This window comes from Rattus norvegicus, chromosome 13 (genome assembly GCF_021556685.1).
Source record: "Rattus norvegicus strain SHRSP/BbbUtx chromosome 13, alternate assembly SHRSP_T2T, whole genome shotgun sequence".
Taxonomy (NCBI): Eukaryota; Metazoa; Chordata; class Mammalia; order Rodentia; family Muridae; genus Rattus; species Rattus norvegicus.
Genome location: NC_141546.1, coordinates 42,884,015 through 42,906,956, shown reverse-complemented (window position 1 = coordinate 42,906,956; position 22,942 = coordinate 42,884,015). Strand labels below are relative to the sequence as shown.

The 22,942-nt window shown below is 46.3% G+C and overlaps 1 long non-coding RNA gene across 1 annotated transcript; it reads right to left on the bottom strand.

The window, feature by feature from the left end:
- Positions 1 to 1,252: 1,252 nt before the first annotated feature.
- Positions 1,253 to 14,162, bottom strand: LOC102548908 (uncharacterized). The gene is made up of 5 exons (XR_015635880.1): positions 13,914 to 14,162; positions 13,517 to 13,617; positions 6,124 to 6,232; positions 4,343 to 4,526; positions 1,253 to 1,769 (listed from the first exon to the last, which is right to left on the bottom strand). It is a non-coding gene; the product is annotated as an uncharacterized LOC102548908 (long non-coding RNA).
- Positions 14,163 to 22,942: the final 8,780 nt, after the last annotated feature.

Genomic DNA, 22,942 nt, shown 5'->3' with positions numbered 1-22,942 from the left:
CCTCCTCTTTTCATCTCTTCCAATACACTCTGAGGACATCTAATTGCTACACTTCACAGCTGGTGAAGCCAGCAAGAAGCCATGATATATGATTTATGCATCAAATATGGGAATGCTAAACTATAGTGAATTTATAACTCCAATGTAAAATACGTTTATAAAGTTACAAGAACATGTTGAAAACATTAAGTGTGTTTGGACTCATAATAAATAACTCTTGCTATTTTTTCAAGTTGTATTGACATATTCTGGGCAAATATAAATTGCATATGTTTAAAGTATATGACGGGAATTTTCAATATACTTATACATTGCCAAAAACTATTATTAGATATCCTAGCTTCTTTAGTGTTCTATTTTTGGTTGTATATTCAAAGTAAATAAAAGCGCACTGTCTCTTTAGGACTTTCATATCAGAGGAGAAAAATATTAAAAAAATAATATATGTTTACTTACCGTGAACTGAACTTACTGGCAACTGAAAACATAGGTCTGGCCAACTCCAATTAGCATGGAAAGGTTTGGGAAGACTGAAATCTCAAGGATCCACAGACGCTTGAACGAGATTGGGCAGGACATAGTTTAGAAACAAAGCAGGGAATGAATAAAGGTTGTGAGGTAAGAGAAACCATGTAGATCATGTAAAAGTAAGTAGAATTCTTTAGTGGGAACCCAGAGGATGACAGTATTGTGGGGGATGAAATGAAGAAAAATATAAATTACAAAGGAGGGCCTTTTAAACCATGCTAAATTTGTGTTATTTCTCCTAAAACTAGAAATAGTTTAATAAGGAAAGCTATAGGTCTAGGTGAACACAGCATATCACTCTGGTTCTAGAATTTTATTGGAGGAATTGGCTACGGCCCTGTGATGGCCTTTGGTTTGCTCTGTCCAACCTTGGCTCCATGGAGGCCTGGGGACCTAGCAGCGACCCCCTATAAAGAATGTTAAGAGCTGAGCTAATATTCCAGTATTCCAAGATCTCATTCTGTTTCCAGAGCCCCCAACACACACACACACACACACACACACACACACACACACACACACACACTCTCTCTCTCTCTGTGTGTGTGTGTGTGTGTGTGTGTGTGTGTGTGTGTGTGTGTGTGTCGATGCACATGTGTGCACAGCAGTGCATGGGAACATCTGTTCATGTGCATGGAGGTCAGAAGACAACCTTGGTTTCTCACCTCGAGTGCTCCCCACCTTGTTTGGTTTTTTGTTTTCTTCTTAAGATGGCTGGTTCTTTATGTTTAAGGTGGTTTTATTCTCATTGGTCTGTGGGTTTTAGAGTAAGCTACATTGACTAGCCAGTGATCCCCAAGGATCCATTGCCACCTCCCCACCATTGGGATTACAGAACATGCCACCCAAGCAGTCTCTTTACATGAGTTCTGTGGACTGAATTCAGGTCCTCATGCTTGTCCCCAGCCCCAGAGTCCGTGCATTTACAAGACCTCTCACGTGCTGTGTTTAGGAGCCCTCTAGAGGAATTAGAGCTCAGACAAAGGGAAAGTCGCTATTGGTGGAGTTGAAGTAATGAGCAGGATTCCACACTGGAGATAAAGAACATGAACTCCAGGACTAGCTTGTGCTTCAGAGCTGAGCATGAGCTGAGCACACTGGCCTGTGCTGGCCTTTGACCGGCAAGACTCCTTCGTCACGGCTTCCCTGGGACCTAGCACACTGTGAGCACAAGATAGGAGGACAGCATCTCTTCATATCGGGTACCAACTCCATGCTCACCAGAGTCATCCATCAGCGATCTGGGTAAATAAAAGTCCAGAAAGTTCATGGGTTCTCCTCCCCCACATCACATGGCTAATCTAGTCCCTTAGTCCCCTGGGCTTCGACCCTCAAAGGTCATTTCTAGTGTTGCATAGCAATCTCCTCTGAGATAAGAGTTTCCATCTTAAAGTGAAGGTCCTTAGGACCTAGGATCTGCTAAAGGAAAGTGAAGCACTGTCTCCTGAAGGATGGTCTTTAAAACCGGGACAGTAAACAACTCAAAGGATCCAGGGGTCCTTGAACCTGACCAGAAGCATCAGGCTCCTTCATCCCCACATTTATATAAACTGTAGGAATGGCTGAGAGACCCTCAGACAAGGAGAGCTGCCTTTCTAGGAGACACTCAGACCAGCTGAGGGGTCTGGAAGAGACTCCACTCTGTCTAGCTGCCTCCCAACCATGCAGTGAGATCCAGGCTTCCTGTTTTCATGAGTGGTCTGTCACCCATTCCAGATTTTAGTGATGTAACAGTCCTTGAATTGTTTCTGTTCCTGTAGCCCTCACCGATATTCCTATAAGAACCCCCTCGCCAAGTTAACACTTTGGCAATATCCTCGCTTCGGTCTGTCACTGTCGCCTGTCTGAGCTTAAGAAGAGGTGTGTTCTGGTCTCCCCAGAAATCGTGTCGTACAACACCTGACAAAACTCTTCAAGTGAAATTTGGGTGATTTCTCTCTCCTAGATGAAGCGTACAGCTAAGGAGATAATCATGGGTAATATTCATTCCAATGAGAAACAATGTCTCTAAAACCAGTGGTTTGGTTTTGTATTTTTGTTTTCTGTTTGCTTGTTTCTAATTACCTTGGGAATTTACAGTCACCAGCTCTAGTCTGATAAATATTGCTGACAGAATGGCAGGCCTTCTGGCTAAAGATGCCAAGCGTAGCTCATAATCCAATTTTCTGAGCTATAGTCAACTGTAAAGAACTAGTTGAAACGGGAGGTGTAATGAGGACTTATTTCCCCATATACTCCCTAATTAGTGAGAGGGTTAGGGTCAACAATCTCCTTGGCTTGGTTTTGTTCCCTTTGGTGCTACTAGAAAAGAATTTGTTATTTTCTACAAGGTCAAACAGGCATAAGAAGAAAGCAAAACCTTCCTTAATGAAAAAAGAAGAAGAAAGCCGTTTGAATAAGTATAAATATTGATTAGATTCTATACAAGTGCCTGGAAATAAATTGATTCTCTAAAACTACCTGAATACATTATTTATTGCACCTGTCACCAAAGTGAGAGAATAGTATATTAGGAAAACCAGGGGATTATAGGATAGCTTTAATTTTATTTTTCACATTGTGCATGCATGCTTGTGTGTGTGTGTGTCTGTACATACATGTACACACATGCCGATGCCAGAACTCAACCTTGGGTCTCATTCTGCAGGGGCCATTCGTCCTCAGTTTTGTTTTGTTTTGTTTTGTTGTTGTTGTTGCTTTTTATTTGTTGAGGCATGTCTACTCACTAAACTCTGGGACTGACAACTCACTGGGCTAGTCAGCCTCAGAGATCCCCTTGCCCGTTTTCCTAGCTCTGGGATTACAATATTCCACTACTGTACCTATCTTTTTATGTGGGTTCTGGGACTCAGACTCAGGTTCTGAAGGGACTTGGTGAACACGGAGGGCCTTGACCTTCTCCCCAATTCCCTCTGCCTTGAAAAAAAAAACCTATTAGATTACATTTCTAGTCATGAAGGTTTATTCCTTTATTTGGTTACTTCCTCTTCCTGAGGCTGGCTACCAAGGTCTAGCTATCAAGGTACTGAAATTCAACTATCAAAAGCCCCCTTTGGCTCACAATGAGCCTTCAGTCAACCTGAACGTGGGAGGATAGTTCCAGAGCTGAGACAGTCTTCTGGGTACACGACTAGAGAAGATAACAAGGCCAGAACAGAGCTGGTCACTAAAACTCTTCATGGTCTCACCAAATAGCCAATCAAAAGAAAGTGTACTAATGTTACTGCTTTGCTCCTACCAATCATATTAGAGGTTACCTAGTCCTGGAAAACTCCCCTAGTACTGCATAAAAGCAGGCCTACAAGACCCTCAAGTTGTCACCATTTAGATGAATGGTTGACCCCTGAGTGCTGGTAATTTTTACAGAATGAACTGTCCTTACCTTTGCGTATTAGTTGAGTCTGGGCTCTTCCTTCAGCAATTCCTCTAACAAATTAACATGTCCAATTAAAATTAAACACCTCATCTTAACACAGGGTTCCCCCTTTACCTTTATAAACTACCATTAGCCTATAGGGCACATCTGTATCCTCCCTAGCGAGAGACAGTCCTTCATCCCACCCTTGGTCCCTCGCCCTTGTCCTCTATATTTCTTTGCCTCGTATCACCTGTCCTCTGTCCCCCTGGGGCAAAGAAATCTCCTTTGTGGAGAGAACTTGGTCTTAGGGTACTGAGCCAATACCGATCTCTCACAGGTCCTCATGCCGTAGCCCTCATTTTTAAAGTGAGAAACCTGAGTCACAAAGAATGTAGGTAATTTCTCTAAGGGCGCATGTCTGCTGAGAGGCTGCAGTCTAGATTCAAGGTCACCCACCAGTCATTTGTATTGCAGAGTCGACGCCCAGTGACAATTCTTGTGGAATAACTCTTGGGCGTTCAGTGATGATTGAATGAGCATGTTGACAGGAAACACGAGGGTCCTGGAGAGAAGTTTTGGGGACCTTTGTCCACCTGCAGGAGTTTTCCCCTACAGTCTATGGAAGTAGAGACCAGCCACCCTGTGTGTGCACAGAGAACACATGTGAGAGCAATCTCATAACCAGCCATCTCCAGCAAAACCTTGTTTGTGGAAGAAAGGGTGACAGGAAGGCAAAGAACAGGCCATTGGGGAACAGAGCCCGAATGCTGGCTGGGACTTCTCTTTCCACCCACTCTGCCTGCTCAGCAGGCCCATATATCACGTTTCCCTCAGACTGTTAATTAGAGAGACACCCGCCACCCTGACACAACATGGTAATTATGAAAACAGAGCACTGTGCACAACATAACATGAAAATGAACTGACATGCATCCAATTAATTAAACTTTCACAGCTCCGATCGGTTTTAATTAGGGAAGCTATCCTTTCCACTCTCCCCTCGATCAATAAATGAGCTTTGCAATACATACATATTTTTTAATCAATTAGCAAACAGGAAAAAAAGATAGAAGGAGTCTATTGCTGGGAGCATCATGAACTCTTCTACGGCAAGCCACACCCGCGTACGCTGTTCGGTTTTTTATTCTCCACTAAGTTTACCACAGTATCTAGTTTGAGGCTCTGCAAACTTGTTTCCAAGTTGTAAAATGGGAGGGGTCCGGGTCAAAGCCCTGAAAATGATGACTGCATTGTCAATGCTCAGTATCTGTCCTTCTTGTTTACAGATCTAGAAGTGCATTTAAGACCTGGTACGACATCGGCAAGGCGCTGAGCTGTGTGTGCTGTTAGTACATGGTCTGGATACTCTGACCCTGTTCTTTCTCCCAGCACATTTTCCTGGGCCATCCCCACAGCTTCTCAATGGCTGCTCATTGATCAATGGGGGTCAAACAAAGGAGACACTGGCTAAGCCCCTCAGATCAGTTATCTCAGCCTGAGACATTGGCAGTCATACATGGTGCAGCTCGATCAACCCTGTGTGCTGTATCGTCTGCACTCCTCAGCTGATTCTTCAAATGGGTCACGCAGTGCTGAACTCCTGTGCAATCTACAGGAAGGGTTTGAAATCCCGACATCAGGGAGACCTAGAATACTGAGGACCTAGAATCCTATTGAAGGCAAGAAGATGGAAATAGACATATCACTGGGGCTTCTTGGCCACCTAGCCTAGCCTGTTTGGCAAATTCCAGACCAGTGAAACATGTTGTTTCAAAACAAAAAGTAGAAGGTGCCTGGGGAAGGACACTCAAAGTTGTTCTCTGACTTTATAACCTCATATGCCTTCACACACACACACACACACACACACACACACACACACACACACACACGGGGTGGGGAGAACTCTTCTGGTAGTCATAAAAGAAAAATACAAAGTAACTAGGAGAAACTAATAGCCCAAGTTGGCTAGTGTTGGTTCCCCATGTTTGACGGGAGAAGAGAATACATCCCGGCATCTTTCACGTTGCCTCTAGAAACAACCGTGAGATTGTGCTATTTAGTTCAACTTTAGAAAAATTTGACTTTTGAAGTATGGACCTGAAACCGTGACTCAGACTACCTTTAAATAACATGGGTAGAATCATCCTGCACGCCAGTCCAGAAAGCAGAAAGAGAAGTGGAGTTTCGTTGGTTGTCGTGGTGGCTCAGCGAGGTCACCAAACGCCTTTACCCACCTGCTCCTTCCTTCATCCTCAAAGTCGGTTTCATCTTCGTCCTGGTTGCAAGACAAGTACCATATCCAGGATGATGGAGTCCAGAGGGCACAGAAAGATCATCTTCTCCCTATGTGCAGAAGAAGCAATTATCAGGCCCAGAAACTCCCTGAAAGCTTCTCACACTACTTAGGTATCTTGCCTCGTTGAAGTCTGCCATGGGCCTAAGGAAGAAGAGGATTCTACAAGCCACTGACTCCTGCATCCAGGCCAGCATTGGCATTGCAAATTAGTCAATAATAGCATACTAAGCAGAGCTAAAACTCTTCACCGAGGCTGAGGAGATGACTTGGCTCATAAAGCTCCTACTACTGAGGCACAGAGACCTAAATTTGATCTCTTTAACCTACATCTAAAAGCCTAGCATAACGATATGTGCTTGTAATCCCAGAGCAACAGAGGCAGACAGGCAGCTTCCTGGGGCCTGCTGGCCATTCCGCCTAGCCAATTCAGGCAAGCCTTGGGCCATCAAGAAACACTGTTCCAGAAAACAAGGTGCATGGCACTTGAGAAGGAATGTAACTTGAAGTACACACACACACACACACACACACACACACACACAGATACACATAAATAGACTACACACACATCTTTCACAGGTCTTGGCTAGCACCTTTGATCAACTACTCATCAAGGACCAGAGGTAAAAATATCTTGGCTATTCCTGAACTGCAAGTCCCCACACCTCTCTGATGCTGGGATTACAGGATTACTGCTTCTTGTGGTACTGAGGATGGAACCCAGGATTTCATTCAGGAAGGTAAGAGGATCAGGATTTCAAGGTCACCCTCAGCCACATAGCAAGGTTGAAGCTGGCACGGCTTAAACGAGGCACTGAGAAAACAAACTACATCACCTCTTCTTGCTGCTCACATCACACTGCTTCATGATTTCCCATGACGTAACATCCTGACTACATGGGATGTAGGCTGGGGGCCCACTGAATAGCAGTATTCAGAGGACATGAGTCAAGTCACAGAGATGTCTTTATGGGAGGGTTAAAGGAATCCTTCATCTCGGGGAGATATCTCAAAATGCCACCTCTCATCTAATGCCCAGAGGCGCTCAAACATCTCTGATGGATGATGTCTTGATGATAGCACACGTCAGCTTCCTGAACATAAGCAGCCCCAGCCACAAATATACCCACCATCAGCATCTATGGACACTGGCCAAAGGAAACTTTCCCAGAAGTCTATTTTCCTGAAGACCCCCCAGGGAAAGAACTTTGATGGGGATGGAATCTACTCACTAGAGTGAAGGTCACATTCTTCCACTTCCTGTAATGACCTCCAGATGCCTTTAGGTTATTTTCTTAAATGTGGGCTGAGAAGACAGCTCATTGGATACAGAGCCTGCATCCCAAGCCTGAGGACCTGAGGTCAGTTCCTAGAACCCATGTAAAAAGCCAGCTTGGCAGTATGTGTCTGTAATCCCAATATTGGGAAGGTGAAGAGAGGAAGATCCCCGGGGCCTGTGGACAGCCAGACAGACAGACAGCCTGACAAAACTCCAGGCCAATGAGAGGTCTATCTCACACAAAAAGTAGAAGATGCCTGAGGACCAACACCCAGGGTTGCCCTCTGACCCCCACACAACATAACTTTTTGTTGGAAGCATGCTACCATGATGTATTAGGCAAGCACTGCCTGGATATTCAAATAGAAACATTGGCAGTATAATAGGCTACAAAATTATACAACTACTGACATTGGATTTGCATATTTTAGCCAAAAGTGTGCAGCGTGCAGATTATTTAAATGTTCAGACTATGGGGATTGGATTAGTTGTAAAAGAAAGAATGTGGACACTGTAGTTTGGTTGAGTCCATCTGGGGTACCCTCCCAGCATGGGTCAGCATCTGTAGTGCATGAGACCCAGTCCTACGGCACTTCCCCAGGAGCCACTGGCCCAGGGCAAACTAAGACCAGTAGTAGCTCCCTACAGGCTGTCTATGAAAAGAAATATACTACACACTGCTTTAAAAGAGCTGGAGTCAGACTTGGCTTTCCTCTGGGTACCAAAACCAGTCTGAACATGTTTCTGCTCTGGGAGATGCCAGCATTCAGGAATAGCTCTATTTTCTCTCCAGCCTTCCCTTCCTCCCACCTCTCACTTCCTCAAGGACTGACTGCTCAGAACATCTAAAGTTGGTAATGTCAAAGCTTGTGTGCAAACAATGCAGTCTGGACCACAGGTACTTTCTTCATCACCACCAAGGAACAATTTGGAGGGACTCCCTGGATGAAAAGCATCTAACGGTTTAAGTGCCAGCCTGAGGACCACGCCTCCCATGGCAAACTCAGGCTACCGAGTGCACCTTCTCTGTGGTGTAGTGGTGTAGTGGGTCTCTCCCAGATTCTGGCAAAGTTTCTAGGTATTATGTCCTTCCAACACATGCAAGTGAACAGGTAGAGTGGACGCTACGGACAGTGGAGGATGTCTAGGCACAAACTGGCCAAGTTAACCTTGTGGAGTAACTATTGGGGTCATCTCCAGCTGTCACCGGTCAGCTTTAGCTAAAGACAAAGCCTGGCAGCAGTGAAGTGTCATTTGATCCTACGGACCAGCCCTCATTTTCACCACAGTTGAGGTCGGATGAAGTGTTGCCGTGAAACTGAGCCCAAGACGGGTCTAGTCACAAGAGATGACAGCTCTTTATCACACAAGGGACCAACACCAACAGCCGAGCAACATCTGTGCATCAATTAGCAGCAAAGACATCCCTCCTGGGGTGAGGGGACAACAGAACGTTAGAATTGTTCTTCCTCTTTCCACCTGTGCTTCCTGAGGCCCACAGAGCCACAAAGAGGACACCCCACAGATGGTTTGGGGTACCACAATTACTGTTGTTTCAACAACAGTCTAACTGGCTCAACTTCAAAGAAAAAACCCTGCTGGTTAATGACAGCTAAGCAGAGGAAGCAAACAGCAAAGGAGAGAGATAGCGTGTGTGAGGAGGGGCCTTAGTTCTGGCTTTGTTAGCTGTTGGCCACTAGGATTTAGAGTGAGACTATTCCTGTGTAACTCTGCCATTCCAATAATGAGCCATTTGTGGAACCCAAACACACACACACACACACACACACACACACACACACACACACACACACACAATCTATTTCAACAGAGGATGGCCCTCCATTTCTGCAAGCAGGGTCTCAGACCACAGGCTGTAGTGGGTTTGCCTCAACACCAGAGGGCGCCCTGTGGTCATGTTTCCCTCTAGGTTACGTGACTTCTGAGTTTGACAAAACCAAGAGTCAAGCGCAGAGCACAAAAGGATTGGCTGTTTTGTTTTCTTTTGCTTTGCTCTGCTTAAATAGTCCTCTTGGGATAACATCAGACTCTTGCCCTACATAATTATTTTGCTTTGAGCAATGTCCTCTGACCCATGCTGTTGGGAACCCTAAGAGAGAAACGCTTTTCTACGCACATCGCTCTTTCGTTATGACACTTGTTTGTGTTTGCTAACTGCTTGTTTCAGAATGACGACTCAGATCTCCACAACTGCAGGCTACAGGGGAGAAAAGTTTCTCACCAGCCTGTCAGGGTTCACAGGACTGACTAGACTGTGGATTTCCCAACCGCACCTTCACATCCACATCCCATCTGCTCTTCAGCCTTCCATCCATCTTTCCAAGGAAGGGCTAACAAGCGCTAACACTCTACGTCGCAGAGAATGTCGGTCTTCACTCACGGAGTGACTAGATTTGGTCATTCCTATAGCCAGAAGCTTCATGTGCAAGCTGAGTGGCTAAGGCAGATGGGCCCATGAACTTGAATTTTGGTTTTGTAAAATGCTGTCGTCCATCAAAATAAACGAAGGGTCCCTCTCATACCCCAACCACCACTTCCTTCTTTGACTTTTCTCAAGTCATACGCCATACTTGTCCTTTTGTTTCAGGCAGAGTATCATGGGGCTCAGTCTGGCTTCCAGCTCACTGTGTAGATCACTATGATCTCTCTTACTTGTTTTATATTTTTCCTGTGCATTTGGCTCTGGGCATGTGTGTGCCACAATACTTGTGTGGAGGTGAGAGGACAATTTGCAAACACGGTGCAAACACCTTTCGCCGTGTGAAAAAACCTTGGCAATCAAGGAGTGAAGTTTGGCAGCAGATGCCCAAGGATGATCTTGAACACATAATCCTCCTGCCTCCACACCTAAGTGCTGAGATTGCAAGCGTGCACTACCACACCCGGGTAACCAATTTCTGGGATGGAACACAGTGTTTGTTTCCGTTTCAGGCTAGATGATAACTACTGATTAACCCACATCCCCAGCCCACACCACCACCTTTTTGACAGTTACTTTCCTACACGGCCCTTGACATTTTGCACCATCCCTTCCAGTGCACTGTCTCCCCAGAATCTCATAAATGTAGATGGCATTTCTCACATCCATACAGACAAAGCTGAGAGTCTATTCTGTTTCCCTGTGTTTGGAATGTCCCTTCATTATAGATACACTTTTACTATTTATAGTTGATTACTCCTTTATCATATTGCCCCAGTATGGGGTACCCAGAGGAAAAGGCTACACATAGCATGGCGGCTGGGATCTGTCTTGAAGTGTTTGTATCTCCAAAGCTTCACTGGGTTCCTGACACACAGCAAATGTTTCATAAATGTAGGTTAATTTGGATCACTTGCACCCATTTGACAGATAAGGTCATCGAGGCACACAAAGGGACTAAGTAATGCTTTATTCATGGTTTGAGGGAACTGACAAGTACCTGCATCAATAAACAGAGAAGAAAATGTTCCAGCTCTGGAACAGGCATCCAGAGAGGTGCACCCACAAAAGAGCAGGGTACGATCCAGAAACTCAGATTCCCACAGTGAAACTGGGTCCTGCCATCTCTGGCTCATGTAGAGTAGCACATGTAGAATCATGGCACAGTGATCCTGAACCTTCCTAATGCTGTGACCCTTTAATACAGTTCTTCATGTTGTGGTGACGCCTAGCCATAACATTATGGGTTGCTACTTCATAACTGTAATTTTACTACTGTTCTGAATCATAATGTAAGCACCTGATATGTGATCTATATGGGAGGTCACAACCTACACACTGAGAGTCACTGTATGCCTTCATCCATTTCCTTATTGGGAAAGTGTCACCTCTACATTTGTACAGAGTCACTACACACATCACATGATGCTTTACATAGAAGTGAGAAGCCTTCCTGTTACACCAGCAACCGGAAGGAAGGGTAGTACTGAGTGAAGGCATTGCCTGGGCTGAGTCTAAAGGAGCAGAAGGTAGGGAATGGGAGGACCAGGACTGACAGTAATGGATCCAGAGACTATAGCATGGAGCTGGTCAAGTGCTTGCCTTGCCTGGCGTTCAAACCCTAGAAGCCATGTAAAAGAGCCAGGTATGGCAACCCATGCTTACAATACCCAAGCCGGGGAGGCAGAGACAGGTGAATTCTGAGGACCCAGGGCCAGGTGACAGAGCCTGCTTGGCTAGTTCCTGAACAGGAAGAGACTGACTCAGGGAGAGAAAAGTGAGACAGCAGATGACGAACAGCACCCAAGGCTGTTCTCTGGTCTTGAACATCACATGCACCACGCACACATGAAGACATGCATGCATGCATATGCATACAAACGCAATCATGAATGCATGTGTGCATGTGCACATGTACACACACAGGTGCTACACACAGAGACACATAAAAACACATCGTACACACATATATGCAGATATATACTGTACACACACACACAAACACGCATCATTCTCTCACACACATATAAATACACACTAAACACACACACATATACAAACATGCACCTTACACACAAGCACACAAACACATATACTGTGTGTGCATATATACACATACAGACACACTGTACAAGTACATAAATATGCACATTATATACACACATGCAAAATACACCATTCTCACACACATACAAATACATACCTTACAGACACATACCTTACATACATACATACAAACAGGCACAAGTCACATAGGAGAAATCAAGGGGCAGGCACAGCATACGTGTTCTCAAAGAATAGTATCAGGAAGCAGGAAGACAGCTTTTCCCACGACCTGTGCCTGTTTAACAAAGGGAGGTTTGTACTTGAGAAGGAGGCAGGGCTGTCCCCATCCCACCGGTGTCTCATTTCCTTTCTGAACTCCTCCCCCACGTCTCTTCTCTTTGCTGCTGAAGTCCTTACATAAATGGGGTCTTACCCTATAATATCATGCCTTCCCACAGCATTCTGAGCTTGTACACCACAGTGAAAATGCTAATTACACACAGAGCATTGTCTGTCTCCTTTACCCACTACAAGACTGGGAGGTCTAGGAGCGAGGCTCTGAATTCTGCTTTTCAGTGCTGAATTTCCCCAAACTGGCATATAGTAAGTGATCAATAAAACACCCGACGGACTGTTAAATGAAGATCAGCAAAGTTTGGGCAAAGAGGGACAGAAGAGGTGGCTCAGCAGTTATGAGTACTCAATGCCATTCCAGAAGACCTGAGTTTGGTTCCCAGACGCCCAGATCGGGCAGCTCACAACTTCCTGGGACTCCGGGCCCAGAGGCTCTGACACCTTTTCTAGCCTCTTTAGGCATCTACACGTGCTCTCTGGGGCTCTGGGTATCTATGATGACAGGGAATCCCTCCAGGCTCTACTTTCTATGTGCTGTGGCTGCCTCAGTTTAGCCTACACTCAAATGTGGTGGCAAACTGGTACCTTGGCAGGTGGGAGTCAGAGTGGGAGAGAATCTCCTATCCCTGTGAAAGATACAGCCTCTGCGTCTGAGCAGCTGACCCTGCCTGCCTCTGGAACATAGCATCCCAACACCCTCTCAGTCGAAACCGAAGATGTTTTTCTTTCCATGAAGCCTGTTCCGAGGAGCATCCCTCTCCCTTCCAGGACCCAAGCTCCTTGCTCCCCTCAGAAAGGCCTGAGTCCCACCAGGGCTCGGCTCTGCTTATATCCATCTCAAGAGGGGAAGATATATGGATCTCAGAAGGGACAATGGCAATGGTCACACAGCCCAAAGCCACAAGGGAAGCCCCTCGTTGTGACATTAGCCAATGTTGGAATGCTTCCATTTGATCAGAAATCTCACTACGTTTATAAGTGTTGGATTCCATTCACCACCACCCCCCCATCACCACCACCCCCCCATCACCACCACCACCACCACCACCAGCATCACCATCACTCCTAGGCACAGGACTAATTCCAGATCATGGCAGGACCCAAGTCATGGAGGAGTTACATAAGCAGCTCACTGTCCCCTAGTTTAATTCCAGTTCAGTTCTGCTGTAAATCTCACCCCACAGGCTACATACTCATTACCCAGGTACTAACCTGGCTCGATTTCCTTTCTGAGTCTCTTCTTCAGCGATGAACTCCTTCATCAGTCAGGCTTTGTCATAAGAGGGTTGACCTGTGGTCTGTGAGCAGCCAATCTTCAAAAGTATTACAAACACACTCTCCAAAATGTCTCTCTCCTCTCGGTCTCTGTCTCTGAGTCTCTGTCTCTGTCTCTGTCTGTCTCCCTCTCTCTCCCCCCCCTCTCTCACCTCATACATTCTCTCTCTCTCCCTCCCACCTCTCTCTCTCTCTCTCTCTCTCTCTCTCTCTCTTTCTCTCTCTCTCTCTCTCTCACACACACACACACACACACACACAGTCCTAAGTACACTTTCCCTTTATGCTCGAGACTCTCCCCCTCCCCCACAGCACTTCTCCAACTCGGACTTACTCTGTCATAACCAAGCCTCCTGAACAGTTTGCCAGCAGTTTCTCCAGGGGGCATGGCACCCGACAAGACACTGACACCGAACCCACTTGACACAGCCAGTGTCCTTTATAAAGTCCACACATCTTAACCATTCAAACGTGCAGGGATGGTTCTATCAGGTTTGCATCAGCTTTGAGTCTAACCCTTCAACATGTCTCGCACCTTTAGACCAGGGAAAGCTGCTCTCCTTGGGTTGGTAGAGCTTCTACTGCCTGCTCCGGGCCCATGTACTCATGAAGAATGCTCAACGGAAGTCAGAGGAAGAAGCTTGGAGGCTAAAGGCCATTGGTGCACATGTCCACTTTGTTTTGTCGTGATGGAGATCACATACAGCCCAGTTCTCCCACTAAGCTTGGCCCCAGTCCTGGTCATTTCCTTCTTGACCTGGAATTCCAGCACTCTAAAACTACAGGTTTGGAAATAGCTGATATACTGAGTTTGTACGGTTGGCACCATTATCCCTTTAAACTATTTGTTTCTCGGACTCCTTGTGAAAACATCTGCTTTGCTCCAGATTTACAGACAACAAGCGAGGTGCAGTCACTTCCCATAACCTACAAATGACTTGGGAGAGACAGTTGTATTTGGTACTCTGCAAGGCTGTTGTGACAGTTTCAACTGTCAATTTGTCACAACCAAGGGTCACCTGAGAAGAGTCTCAGTTGAGGAACTATGTAGTCAGATTGGTCTGTAGACATGTCTGTTAGGGATTGTCTTGACCGTTCATCAACCAGGCTCACTGTGGAACCCGTTCTCAAGACTGGACTCTGGAGAAAGCTGGCTGGGTGACACTCTGGGAGACATACAACACGGGTTCATCCGCTTTTCTCTGCTCTTGACTGTGGATATTATAGTCGCTTTGAGTTCCTGACTTGACCTCCTCTTCGTGATAGACCATGACGTGGAATCCAAATAAACCTTCTCCTCCGGTAAATTGCTTTCGGTCAGGGTGCTTTATAAAAGTAGGGACATCTGCCTTACACCCTCTCTCTTCAGGACTTCAGGCTTACAAAGCGGAGCCTTGCTCTTTCCCTCTCCTAGGAGCCTGCCTCAAAGATCGATCCAGGAGCCATTTATATTCAGGAGTGAGAAGAGACCGCATTTGATGTACCAGCAAACATTTGTATTCTCATCTGTGAGTGGAATGCAATGCCCGGCTCTGTGGGTACTTGATGTCTAATTGTGCCGCAAATCCAGTTTGATTGGCCGCCGTGCTTATTTATTCCCTGCATTATAATTGCTTAGATGCACCGGACCCACCGAACTTATAAATGGCAAATTAAACAAGAGGCGAATGTGCTGGCTGGCGTACGGGACATATTGATCCAGGTGGGGCTGACGCAGAGCATAAAACAGGCCTTTGAACGGGCAGCCAAACTTTCCAGAACTATTGATGGTTTCCCCCAAGGCCTTTCAATAAGCGCACGTCTGCTCTTGGCTTTTAAATTGCCTAACCTTTGGGTGGTGAGATCGCAGCACGCTGTTTTAATCTTTTCATAATGGACTAGAGTTCAATTTGGAAAAAAAAATCAAAATGAAACGAAACAAAAGAGCATGTCTTCTGAGTGCTGCAGGCAGGAGGCTAGAAGGGTTCCAAGCACCTGTAAAGCCTGTACCACATCCTCCATCAAAACTCACTTCAGCTTCTGCTGATCTCTCTAAACAGAGTCCTAGGAGCAGCAGCAGAGGAATCACCTGTTGGAGAGCAGGGGTGGAGAGGGGAATGAGGGGAGGAGAGTAGAGGTGGGGAGTGGGGGAGGGGAGTGGGGGAGTGGGTGGGAGTGGGGGTGGGGGAGTGAGGGGGTAGTGTAAAGACCTGAGTTCAGATCTCCAGCACACACAGAAAACGTCAGGCCTGGCACCACAAACTCGTAATTCCAACACTGGGAATCCCTGGCGAGCCACTCTCACCAAGTCAGTAAGACACTTTATTCCCAAAATAAGGTAGAGGCTCTGGGGAGATCTCAGCAGGTATAAGCCCTTGTCTCCTAGCCTGGCAACTGGAGCCCAAGCCCAGGACCCACCTGGTGGAGGAAGAGAACTGACTCCCACCATTTGTCCTCTGACCTCTGCGTGGACACTGTGACATCTCCCCTAACTCCCCCAAAAGATTTTTTTTTGAGACAGGATCTCCTATGTAGCCCAGGCTGTCCTGGCATTCACTATGTAGACCAGGCTGGCCTTAAACTTACAGATCTTCTTATTTCTTCTTATTTTGTCCTCCAAAATGCTGGGATTAAAGGTTTGTGCCACCACATCTGGACAATCTAAAGAACTTTTCAGGGTGGAGAAGGGTTGAGGAAGAAGACACTTGTTTTCAAGCTCTGGCCTCCTCGTACCCAACCCTATGGAGAACGTAAACAAAGACCAAACCAAACCATGACAGGTAAGTTCTCTGTCCCGTTCTCTGCACATCTTGCATCTTTACACGATTGGAAGCAGTAACTTGCTGGTACCATCCACCTAATAAAAGTATGCTATTTGTTGGGTAAAGAGCCCAGGGAAAGGGCTCTGAAAAGGAAGGAGGGTCATGGAGAACCCAATGTACCCTCCCTAGAGGCCACCTACTTCCCGTTTGCCCAGAGCCGGCTCCTCTCCCTAGCCATAGCTGAGTATTCAGCCGGAGCATCTAAGACTCGGATTTCTGGGCTTCTTTCCAAGAGTTTCCCACCCAGAAAGGGGCCAAGGGGCTGCAAGTTCTTAACAAGTCACAGGCAATATCAATGCTGTTGGTGCAGGAGACGAGCTTAGCAAGCCCACACCCAGGGACTGGGGGTGGCTCAGCCAGTAAAATGCTTGAGTTACACTTAGGACCTGAATTTAATTCCCAGAAACATTAAAAAAAAAAAACAGTCAGACACAGTGGCATGCATCTCTACTCCCAGCCCTAAGGATGTGTAGACAGAAGTATGCCTGGGACTCACTGGCCAGTCACTCTATTCTGAGTGAGCTCCAGACCAACGAGAGTCCCACACACCTAAAGTTATCCTCTGTCCTACATGCTTGTGTGTGTGTGTGTGTGCATGTGCTCAAGCAAGTACGTGTGTGTGTGTGTGTGTGTGTGTGTGTGTGTGTGCCTCTGTTTTAATCCCACCACCCATAAGGGCAGCTCACAACTATTTGTAACTCCAGCTCCAGGGATTCTGACAATCTCTTTTGTCCTCAGTGGGTGCCTGCACTCACCTATACACACTCAAACAGATGCACACACATATACATGATTAAAAATAAAACAAATCTTTCAATTAAATCTTTAAAAAAAGAAAGAAAGGAAGGAAGGAAGAAAGAAGAAAACCTGTGCGTGGCAGGCAAGACTCCACCCCTGCTGTCAGCCTCTGTCTGGCCTTGCATAGTATTCAAACGTTTCCTTTAAACCTCTCAAACCTTGGCTCAAAACATTGCCCAAAGGCGGGTCCAAAAATAACTACAACCAGGATGAGAATGAATTCTTTTCCTTAAAGGCATAGGGAGGTCACTGCTCTGGCAATGTGGCAGTTACTTTTTTGAATCAGTGAGCAAATGAGGAAGGTGTGCCCAGCCTGAGCAGGTAGAAGAATTGGGTCCTTTCTGGAAGGTTGTTCCACAGACATTAGCAACAGAGGTTGCCCGGCCACTAGATGGCAGTGCTCAATTGACGTTCAGGTAACTTGGGCTGCTGGCCTCTGATACCCACAAGGACAATAAAAACGGATGATGAATTTGATGGACTAAAATAGGCTAGCTTTACTCCTGGGAAACTTGGCATTAAACAAATTCATTTAGCAAATGCAGAGCCTAGAACAATGACTCAAAACGGGGCTGCAAGCATTCCGTTCAGTCTGTAAAGGCAGGCCTGAAGTTCCCACACTTAAATTAGGAAGCAGGGAGCCAACTGGTCACATGGGAAACAATGCGGCAGAATAGTACATCTGTAGACCCCCCAAACCTCTGGGATAAGACATTTGGCTGTTACAATGTAACTGATAGTAACCTGAAATTGGATACACATTAAAGGACGTATTAAAGTTTTCAATCCTAAACCAGGCCTGGATTCAAGAGGCTAAGACAGAGGGGACTGTGAATTTGACACCAGCGTGGGCTACAGACTGAGAATCTGTCAAAGAAATGAGGGATGAGGAAGGAGAAAGGAAGAGAAGTGAAATCCCAAGGAGAGGAGAAGCTTAATCCCTAAACAAGCAGAAAAAAAAAAAAACGGTTTCAATACGTATTTTTCCTGATGGCCAGTCCAAACAGGGCACACTATAAATAACAGGCAGTGTTTTCCATGTCAAAGTGGAGACTCTCGGCTTGTGAGCTGGAAAACTAATGAGCTACAAGCATGTATGAAGTGAGGAAGCTGTCAGCACGTCCAGGGTGGGTGGCGGCCACAGGGAGCAAGACCATCCAGAAAGCACAATTGCTACCCCTCGTCTCAAACTGCCACCTTAGCCGTCTCTCGCACGAGCTGCATGCAGATGCACGCGGGTAAAAGACCTGGGCTTCAGAAAGTAGTCAGGATTCCAATAAAAACGTGGGTGTTTTGTGCAGGGATTATCTGGATAATTGCTTCCACTTTCACTGGCCATGTAGACAGAACCTCTGAATGTTGTACGGCCCTTTCCTTTATCTCCTGTTGATGACATCAGTTGTTACCAGACTCCACTGATCACTGGAGTCACCCAAGAGCTTTTTCCAAAACTCAAGCCGCCCCCAACCTTTGCTACAAATCTTATGGAGCAGCGGTGGAATGGCAAAGCCATGCTGGTCTCTAACATACACACACCACAGGCTGTGTACACGCACTGTGGGCATAATTCCTAGGCTTTATTGTTGATGACAGAATAACAAGAAGAAAGCTGTGTGGGTTCAATACAAAGGTGTGTGTGTATGTGTGCATGTATGTGTAAGTTCATGTATGTGAAGGTACAATGTACGTGTATACACATAAATGGGGAGGCAGGAGGACAACCTCCACTGTCATCTCTTAGACGTCATCCACCTTCATGTTTCTGAGGGTCTCTTGTAGGACCTGCTGGCTAAAGGAACTGCCAAGAAGTTTCCTGTCTCCATTTCCCTATCGCCAAGCTTACTGGCACATACCACTGTGCCTCAGGTTTAACATGGCTTCTTGGTGTTGAACTTGGGCGCTCATGCTTGTAAGGGAAACACATTACCCACTAAGCCATCACCCCAGACCTCAAATGCAATTTAAAAAAAATTCAGTTCAAGTTAGGTTAAATCCACAAGTCTGGCACCTGCCTATACAGAGGACCAATGGTATGGAGATGACTACTTTGACAACACTACTTCTCAGTTCCTAGAGCACTTCCTCTCTTGTTCCTAATGCCCTGTGGAGCACAGAGGGAGAGAACTGTATTTTTTTTTCCAGAATCTGCTTACAAGAGAGACAGAGACTTGCCCAGAATCTAAGAGACTCACACAGGGAGATTCAGTCAGCCTGTCCTGGTGGACTATGAAATTCTCTTTCTCCAGATCTCGCAGATTAGCTTGCTGGAGTGTGCAAGATACTTCAGGGCATGCAGGATCCACAAAAAAAAAAAAAAAAAACTTCTCACAATTTCTCCTCCAGCCAGCTAGACCCTTTCAGAAGCCTTGTAATCTATCCCAGCACCCTGGCAAAGTACTACAGAAAGGAAACGGGTAAAGAAACAAAGACATATGAGGAGAGGGTCAAGTTGCCAGAACTCTTTGAAAACAAGAATCAAAGGCTGTGGGTGGAGTTAATCATCCCTTCGAGGCACTGGGGGCCATCGGAGCAGAGCCCAGAAGCAGCTGGTGGGGACAGCGAAAAGCCATCTCCCGCACTCACACCCACACTGAACATCTGCTCACACCCATGGAAGGGTAGGAAGCTTTTGTTCTTATGAACTGAAGGAGAGGGCAAGCATTTGTTTGGAGTGGGACTGGGAGGAAAAAAAGAGTAGACTTCACCTCACCTCAAGTCCACGTGGAGGCTTTGATTCTCTGTCTGCAGAGTAAAGGTCAGCACACTAGCATGTGGTGCTAGAGAGATGGGTAACGCCACGGCGAATAGTGCTTGTTGCACATCCAGAGAACCAGAGTTCAGTACCCAGCACCTCTGTCAGGTGGTTCGAAACTTACCAACTCCGGGGGCTCTGATGCCCTCTTCTGGCCTCTAATGGTACACACACACACACACACACACACACACACACACACACACACACACAAAATCCTTCAAAAGAGATCATCTGGCATGTCCATCAGTGTGGTTCTTGTTCGACTCCTCACATCGGTGAGACTTCTGGGGGCTCACGAGACCTCAACCTTATGTAAAGAACTACAGGCAACTGAGGAATGCAGGGAGCAGGAGAACTAGTCTTGCCCAGAGAAGAGCTCACCAACTGGCCATCTAAGACCAAGCGGTCAGCCATAGAAACATACACACAAGTAAAATGATAGAGACTGTGCGGGTTATATATACACAAATATAAACATACTCATGTAACAGACAATTAAAATTTAAAAACAGGCCATGAATTTGAAAGAGAGCGAGGATGGATACATGGGAGAGTTTGAAGAGAGGAGAAAGGTTGTGATCACATTGTAACCTCAAAAAAAAATTTTTTTAAAAAGATCATTTGGGTACCTGATTTTCATGAGAAGTTTTACAAAATTAGAGCAGCTCCTGGGAGCAGGTGGCTCAAAGTTGGCTGGCCTAGGAGTTCAAAGAAGTCCTGTGAGTAGTGTGACACAGAGCATTTACCACAGGATAGATGATATGCCACTGTGGGGGAGGGTAGAGTTTTGTACAGCCTATTGCTTCTGGGTCTGATGATGACGTTGCTCAGTCAGTCAGAGCAGAAGTCGGGAAGCAAAACTGGACAAGAGAAGGAGCGGAGAAGACATAGTGGTGAAGCTATAACCCACATTAATCAGTGGAGCGCATCTACTGAGATTTCCAGGTTCCTGTCTCTCAGAACACCCAATTGGACCAGGAACACACCAGCAGTTTCTTAGTAAAGACAAAAAGAACACTTCTGCGGATGTAAGCAGGCTAGCGAGCTGCAAAAACAGAGGAGCAAAATCCCCATGCCTCCCGAGTTCTGAAACGTTGTAGGTAATTTAGATACTTTTTAATTACGGGTCAGTGTGTGCTTGTAGGTACGTGCACATGAGTGCAGGTACCCAAGGAAGCTACAAGAGGGCATCTGATTCCCCTGGAGCTGGAGTTGCAAAGCAGTTGTGCCTCACCCAAGAGCTGGGAATCAAACTCAGATCCTCTGCAAGATCAGTTCATGCTCTTAACAACTTAACCGTTACAGGTTTTTAACAAAGCACTGGCGTCCACAGACTCTCACTCCAGCTCTCCTTCTTCTGTGAGATCTGTTTTATTACCTGGAGCCCTGCTGGGAGAGGTCTCCAGTCCTTCTGTCAAGTGGCTTCTGTCATATCTTAACCCTGATGGCTTCCTTTCCATGCCGCTCTCGCCTGTCACAAAGCAAGACCTCTGCCTGTCTCCCAGCACGTCTATCTTCATCCCCTGGCTGGCCTGCAGGATATACTCACTTCTTTCCCATAGAAGCCCACACATACCTAGCCCATGACTTGAAGAAGTAGGCAGTCTCACGGGGAAGCTGTGTCATTCAGTCGGCAGATCTGCGCCAAATACAGAGCAGCCACCATGGTGCTCACACCCATCACAGGGTGAGAAACTCAACCGCATCTTTCCAGTCTAGCCTTGACCTACTATGAACAGGGAATTCTGCCAAAGGTTATTCTCTTTAGCTACCATGACAACCCAGAAACGTATCAAGACCGACTCTCTGCTTCGACAGGAGCCTAGCCACTTCGGCACACCGAATATTTTATTGATCTTGGTTTGAACTTTGGAGTTCTCCCAGTGGGCACTGTAAACAGGACATTCGCCGGAGCTTCCTGCGTGATAGACGCTAAGAAGTGTGAATTGAAGCGACAGTTGGTTTTAATTGTCAGCCTGGCACAACGGGAGTCACCGGGACTCTCCTGATGTCCGTCTCGATCAGGTTAGCCTGTGGGTGTGTCTCCTGGGGATTGTCTTGATGGCCTTAATTGGTGTGGGGAGATCCACGCTGAAAGTGGGCAGTGCCGTTCGTTCCCTGACTTGAGGTCCTGGCCTGTATAAGAGCTCAGGAAGCCATCTGGGTACTAAGCATGCAGGTACACATCGCTCTCTCTACCTCACGGCAGATGTGACGTGACCAGCTGCTTCAAGCTCCTGCCAATCTGTAACGACTTAGCTCCTTGATTTGACTGTGGCTGCCCTGACCACAGTGACCTCTAAGCTAGAACTGTAAGACAAATGAACCCCTGTCTCCTCTAAGTTGCTTCTTGAAGTATTTTATCACAGCAACAGAAATAAAAATAGGATACCTGGGAAGGAAAAGAAGGCCAAAGATTGTTCTGTGAGCACCTGTAGGAGATGCCATTTGGGGACTCCCTCAAATATCCAGTGAGCACTTTGGGCAGACACCATTGTAATTTGTGCCTGGATAGAGTTGGGATCTCTTTTTATATTCAGGAATGGTGTGCCTGGGCAACCTGGTGACACAAGTAGATGGCACATAGTAAGAATTTAATAAACTCACGGGGGATGAGAACTCAATTGGGATGAGTTCATGGTTTCAATGACCTTCTCTTTCTTGTGAGACCCTGACCCCTAAGTTTCCAGAACACCCCCAGACAGCACCAACTGGGAACAGACTTCCAACACTGAAGCCTTCAGGGAGATATTTCATAACACAAATTGGAACAAAAAGAACCAGAAGGATCTGGAGATCATTGTCACCGCTTCCCCTCTCTCTGCTGGACCCTCTGCTCTCCTATCTTCTCTTCACTCCTCCTCTCCTATCCACTCTCCTCTTGCAATCCTGGTGTCGCAGAGGACACTGCTGTGTTGGTGTTCCCTTGTAATCTTGGGGATAGAGAGCTGGAGATGGGGGCTGAGGGTGGATAGTGTAGCCAGGTGATAAGCACCAGGTTCAGAAAGA